Source organism: Alosa pseudoharengus, unplaced genomic scaffold (assembly GCF_046254945.1).
Source record: "Alosa pseudoharengus isolate Yale_2024_CS ecotype anadromous, Long Island Sound unplaced genomic scaffold, YU_APseudo_1.1 YU_APseudo_1.1_scf_10, whole genome shotgun sequence".
Taxonomy (NCBI): Eukaryota; Metazoa; Chordata; class Actinopteri; order Clupeiformes; family Clupeidae; genus Alosa; species Alosa pseudoharengus.
The window spans coordinates 18,323,833-18,330,634 of NW_027468565.1; the positions used below are offsets into that span (position 1 = coordinate 18,323,833).

The following is a 6,802-nucleotide window of genomic DNA, read 5'->3' on the forward strand; positions in this document are numbered from 1 at the left end:
CAATTATAAAACACACTCAGGGTTCTGACCCTCCAATTAGAAAGGGACAATTACAATCCTCTCTCACAAACACACTCATTCATCACCGGCCTCTCACCAGCACTCCATTTTGTGTGTGTGTGTGTGTGGAGGAGGAGTCTCTAGACAGAGGTTGTATCCTGCCAGAGGTCAAATGAAAGCCCTGCTATCTTACCATTGGACCTCCACATACACTACACAGACACTCGCACCCAAACACACACACACACAAACCCTTTCCCCCACTCAGACACACACAACACACACTCAAGATCCACACCATGGACCATGGACTCGTCTAGAGAACGTCAAGAGGCCCTGCGTCTCCCCGTGTCAGTATCCGTGTCATCTTCAGAGACGCCTAGCTAATTCATGAATGCCAAGCTCGTCAGCAGGTGAGCACAGGCTCAGCAACACTGCCACCCCCCTCCACTCTGTCTGAGAGACGGCCGATCCAGTTACCTCCTCTCATGCCTTGAAAGTGTCTGAGGGCTTTAATTAATGGGCAAAGCAGCGGAGCTGTTCAGTTACAGGCCAATGGCGGAAGTCTGATCTAAAACCAGAAGTGGGACACAGGACAGGTCTGTTACAATCTGTACAGCTGTTTCTATTTTTATACCTGTCAAAGGAGCACAACAGCAGCAGGCCGAGTATGTCGACAGTACGACAGCTGTGTAAAATACTCCACAACTGCAGGGGGAGCTCAGCAGCAAAAAAGACCCGAAACTATTGGACACCTTTGAGCATTAAATTCTGTAAAAAATTTACAAAATGATGTACAAAATTATCATTATAAGTGACGTACCTCTCATGGGGTCCACTAAATTCATTTATTTAACAGGCCAGTGATGAATGGGAAGCTGAAGTCGCTGTCTCACAGCCTTACATTTTCCTGCTGTGCGTTGTTACAATTTCAGTAGGAGCCTAAGCTAACCCCACCCTGGTTTACCAGCGTGTTGACCTTTCATTATTAGCGTGACACAACAGCGCTGCGTTCCATTTGTCCTCCCGGGTCGGCTTTCGAGTCATTTTCCAGAGTCACTAACAGGAAGTTGTAAATGGACCGCCCCCTGAAGTCATATCCTGACTTGTCATCTCTCTCAAACCCAGAGTGCAGGAAGTTTGACCTTCCAAGAGCCGTAGATACTGTTTATTAGCAGTTCTGTCCGATTTGTCTCTCCTTAAATCAGTCGTAAAAACTATAGCATCCAACCTCTATCTGTTGGTTTTTTACACAGATGTGACATCATTCCAAATTACTTAGGTTATTATACGAGACAACTGGAATGCGGCATAAGCACATGTGACTGCTTTTGGTGTCATAATAGGAAGAAAACAACTGTCTGGTCAGATCACCTGAGAGAAAGTGGAATAGAACATTATGTCCAATATTCCAATATGTGGTTTAATGTTCTGCATTTCTCATTAGTGGGTCACTTTGATACTAAAAGTATGATTCTATGTATTGACTGTATGATATCTGTACTGTCCCTGTATATCTGTGTGTGACTATGTATTTAGAGATAAGCGGGAATATTATGACTTTGCAGTGTTTCACTGTTCTGCATGGCTGCGTCAGTAGCTATCTGCTCCGGATTGCCAGGCTGCCACGGATCAGGGTCTGATTCAGTGTAGTCCACGTGAGATGGGATGACCAACGCCATCTCCCGTCAGCCTGGAAGGATACTTAAACCCTAACTATTTCCTTGTCTAGTTATAGCAGCTGATGGATCTTTAGGTGAAGTCATGCTGTCTCCCTTGATGCGCATCATTGTAAATAAACTCTGTTCCTGATTTTTCATACTATTGGTCTGACTGGGTCTCTATTAAATCCGTGGTATCAAAATTACCATCACACCACAGCTCACCACTGACCCACTGTCAACCTGTTCACATGAGTTGGCCAGTGAATTGTCTGGCTTTTGTGATTGCTATTAAATGCTGTTTACTCAGCGAAAATAACTACTGACTACTGAGGTTTTAAGCAGGATGATGCAGTTCTGCAGAATACCAAAATTCCATCGCCAGCTTGGTGTGGCTAATAAACAGTCAAGTCATCTGATGAGGCTATACAGTATCTATCTATTTATCTGAGCTAACGGCATTACCTTGAGCTACTAATGAGATTGTTGAAAAGTTAGTTTAAATAAAAAAAAAAAACTCCAATCTAACAATGAACAACCTAAGCTCTATTTGTGGATGATAACGAGTGTACATTTTCGTTTGACTGAAACGACATCAATCGGTGTGGTTATGAGCAGGTGCACTGTGCGTACCATCAGGCTACTCAACAACGAGAGAAAATTTCCCTTGTGTGTGTGTGTAATGTGTATTCACACCAAATTGGCCCACCATACCTTCCAAACTATGCGCAGTATCCCATTAGCTGCATGCCATCAGGCTATTTACAATTTTCTATTACGTAACTTATTGAACACGTTATCAAAATTAACGCGCACACATTTTGTTTGAGCAGGAGACAGCATATGCACACAGGCACGCAACTAGGCTACTTGTTGTTTTCTTTTACTCAGCTATCTATATATGGTTATCAGCACACAATGTTGAGCTAATTCACTAACTCAATACTCATCATGGATATCACAAGTTTAAACAACGAAAACAGAAAGTAGGCAGCAAAGCTAGAGGAGTTATTCCAGATGGGCAAGAACAAGGTAGGCAATTGGTGTGCTTGTCAGAACGTTAGACTGCATTACAGCTGTTAAAGCCAGACGTCACGGTACGCTAGAACAAAACAAGGTAACTTTAGCCTGTATAGGGCTGTATCAAGTTGTCCAAATGAATACAGTAGGCAGTAGGCTACTTTTTTGCTGACCAATGCACGGGGCTAAAACTGGGAAACGGACAAATACCAATTTTTTTGAGGTGGGGGGGGGGGTGGTGTGCGTACCATAGCATTAATTCCTGCAGGCGCCCCTCGTTATGAGTAAGACTAAATATTCATTGAAGTGCTTGAAGTGGGAATCATCACAGGCTGTACCATCTCCGTGATCCTGTTCGCTCTGGCAATGAATATGTTGGTGAAATCTGCTGAACTGGAGTGTAGAGGACCCAAATCCAAAACTGGAACACGCAACCACCAATCCGTGCCTTTATGGATGACCTCACGATGACAACAGAGTCAGTGCCTGGAGCCAGATGGATCCTGAAGGGGCTGGAGAGGCTGATTAATTGGGCCAGGATGTCATTCAAGCCAGCTAAATCCAGTCTACCAACCACTAATCTTTAGTGCTGAAGAAGGGCAGGATGGTGGAGAAGTTTCGTTTTACCATCTCAGGAACTCAAATCCCGACCCTGTCTGAAAAAACAGTTAAAAGCCTGGGAAAGATTTTCGACAGCAGCCTCAGGGATACAACATCCATCAGGAACACCTGTGAGGAGTTGGAGAGGTGGCTAAAGAATGTCGACAAAACTGGGCTCCATGGAAAATTTAAGGCATGGGTATACCAACATGGGATTCTACCAAGGATACTGTGGCCTCTGCTCCTGTTCGAGTTTCCAATTACCCCCATTTCAGAACTGGAAAGGAGAGTCAGCCACTACCTAAGGAGATGGCTGGGACTCCCGAGGAGCTTAAGCAGCATCGCCCTTTACGCAAACACCTGCAAGCTGCAGCTTCCTCTAAAATCCATTGAAGAGGAAGCGCAAGAGAGGTGCTGCAGTTCCGTGAGTCTAGGGACCCTAAAGTCTCCGGGGCAGGGGTAGAGGTCAAGACTGGCAGGAAATGGAGGGCAGAGGCAGCAGTAGACCAGGCAGAGTCACGGCTGCGCCATGGTGTCCTGGTGGGAGCAGTGGCCAGAGGAAGGGCTGGGCTAGGAACCTTTCAAGGTCCCCGGTTTGACAAGGCGCGGGGGAAGGAGCGAAGGCAGCTAGTTCAAGGCGAGGTGAGGGCGGCGGTGGAGGAGGAGAGGTCCAGCAAAGCAGTGGGAATGGCACGTCAGGGTGCCTGGACTAGATGGGAACAAGCTGTGTTGAGGAAGATCACTTGGGCTGACCTCTGGCGGGCAGAGCCACACCGCATCAAATTCCTGGTTCAAGCAGTCTACGACGTCCTCCCCAGCCCGTCCAACCTGCACACCTGGAGTCTGGTCGATACACCAGGATGTGCCCCGTGCCAGAGAAAGGGAACTCTTGAGCACATCTTGAGCTGCTGCCCAAGAGGTTTGGGGGCATGACCAGGTGCTCAAAACAATTGCAGAGAGCATCCAGGTTACCATCAGCAGCTGCCGGAGGTCAAAGCCCTCCAAGCTAACCATCAGCTTCATCAGGGCCAGAGAGAAGCCAGAAAGATCTTCCAGGGTAACATCAGGGCTTCTGAACACCGCACAGGATTGGCAGCTGAACGTGGACTTGTGCAGACAGCATAAGTTCCCCCAGCATGTCGTCAATACCACCCTGAGACCTGACATTGTCTTGGTATCTGAGGCAACAAAGAAGCTGGTCATGTTGGAGCTCACAGTGCCATGGGAAGACCTAATGGAGGAAGCTTTTGAGAGGAAGAGGGCAAAATATGAAGGCCTCGTCAGCGATTGCCACATTTAAGGCTGGAAGGCAAGGTGCTTACCTGTGGAGGTGGGGTGCAGAGGCTTTGCAGGGCAGTCCCTCTATAGGGCCTACACTGCACTTGGCATCACGGGTGAGAGAAGAAGAAGGGCTATCTGCAACAGCACAGAGGCTGCAGAGAAGGCTTCAAGGTGGCTCTGGATCAAAAGAGCGGATCCGTGGACAAATGCTGCTAAGGCACAAGCTGAGGGTTGATCAACCTCAGCTGGGTCACCTGAAGGAGGGTGTCTGATGTTTCGAAAGACCCGAAACACCCAATGAGATCAGGAACATCACTGATGATGTGCCCTAGCTTAGCATCAGAAGATGTATCATTACAACATTTACAACCGAATAGCATATAGCATAGCCTTTGGGGGCAACTTCTCTACATAAAATAGCCTAAATAGCTTTTTTTAAGTCATTAACTAAGCTAAATAAAAAAAAATAATTGTACATAGTACTATGCAGATGGTCTTTGTAGACAAACTGACATATTTCTACTAGGGCTGTCAAAATAACTGATTAATTTCGATTAATTAATTTGAGAAAAAAAAAACTTCTTCCCGAAGCACTGTTGAATTTATTTCCTCAGCATATTAGGTCATATCATAGATTATTATGGCCATTATTTGAAAAGTGAAAATAATAATGAAAGAGTTTTTGAACTTTAATGTCAGTAATGCTGATTATTCAATGATTCATCTGAATTTAAATATTTAAAATACTTTCACAGCAAAGATTATATATGCGATTCATTTAGATTAATTAATCACAGAGTATGTAATTAATTAGATTAATTTTTTTAATCAATTGATTATTTCTACCTCTCTACTCCAACTCATGTGTTGTCTCGTTTTACTCTGTTAAAACAAGTGCACAATTGAGACCAAACAGCTTTCCCAGGGCAGCATAGGATAGTTCGGAGGACAGTTTACAAAGAGGAATATGTAACGGGAATCCTCAGAACATTCCTGATTCCTGTCCCTTTGTGGCATCTTGAGCTGATGTCCTATTCCTGAGTGGCGTCCGAGGAACACTGTGGCCTACAACACACCTGCGCCTGTAAATAAGGCTAACTGATAGTAAGTAAGCTTGGTGCTCCAGAGATGCCCAGATAAGATGGCCAGGTGTTAGGTGGGCAAAGCTCACCCGCACCCATTTAGCCGGGCGCTAGTCAAGAGGTGGCGAGGCAGGACGCGGTGTGTTTTGGCGCGGTATGGCACGGAACGGCATACCTCCGTCTCTCTATGCATCTGTCAGCGACTAGCGGCATGATCCTGTTTCTGTCCACTAGCAGCAGCCTCAGGTTACGGCCTCATTATGGGGAAGTCACCATGATTTAATCATGATGCTGGTTAATTCAGACACCCACTCAAGTTTCCACAGGATTGGAAAGGAGAGAGAGAGGGAAATTGACAGAAAGATGGAATACTGTAGATGGTTGGATATGAGAGAGAGAGAGATAGAGAGAGAGAGCAGAGGATGTAAGTCTGTGATAAAAAATCAACTGGTCTTGAACCTTAACTTGTACCAACAATGGACTTACACATATTGAAGAACTTTGGTTCACAGCAAAAAAAAATGTTTTTTTTTTCTTCTAAAGTATGTGCTTTAAAGTAAAAAATGTATGACCTTGGCACAAAGTCATAACTGGAAGAGGGGTCAACACATTTTGCCCTTCAAGACGATGGAAAGAAATGAAGAAAAAATGAAAGAGATAGAGACAATTAAATGTGTAATATGTCATTATACTTGTAGCTTTGGCAACAATGATTTTTCTCATGATTTTATTTATCCAAGTCAATCAAGCATTATTTGATTTGATTTAAGAGACAAGAGGATGACAGAAGTGAACATTTGAAATAAACCCTGCAGACGCAGGCCCTCAGAAAGCCTCAAACTGGACTGGACTGGACAGGTGTGCTTTACGAAACCTTTGACATTCACCTGTTTTAACATTTAATCTGGGCCATGGACCCGTCCACAGAACGTCAAGAGGACCTGCGTCTCTCCACGTCAATGTCCCTGGCCCTGCTCCTCAGCCTGGGCCGCCGTGTCATCTTCAGAGACGCCTAGCTAATTCATGAACGCCAAGCTAAGAATGTCAGCAGGTTTGGCTAACAGGATGCTAACCGTGAGTGAGCACAGGCTCAGCAACACTGCCCCCCCCCACCCCTCTCCCCCTCCACTCTGTCTGAGAGACGGCCGATCCAGTTAC

General features: G+C 45.4%; 1 pseudogene; it reads left to right on the forward strand.

The window, feature by feature from the left end:
* Positions 1-394: 394 nt before the first annotated feature.
* On the forward strand, positions 395-4,797 carry LOC143138061 (uncharacterized; annotated as a pseudogene).
* Positions 4,798-6,802: the final 2,005 nt, after the last annotated feature.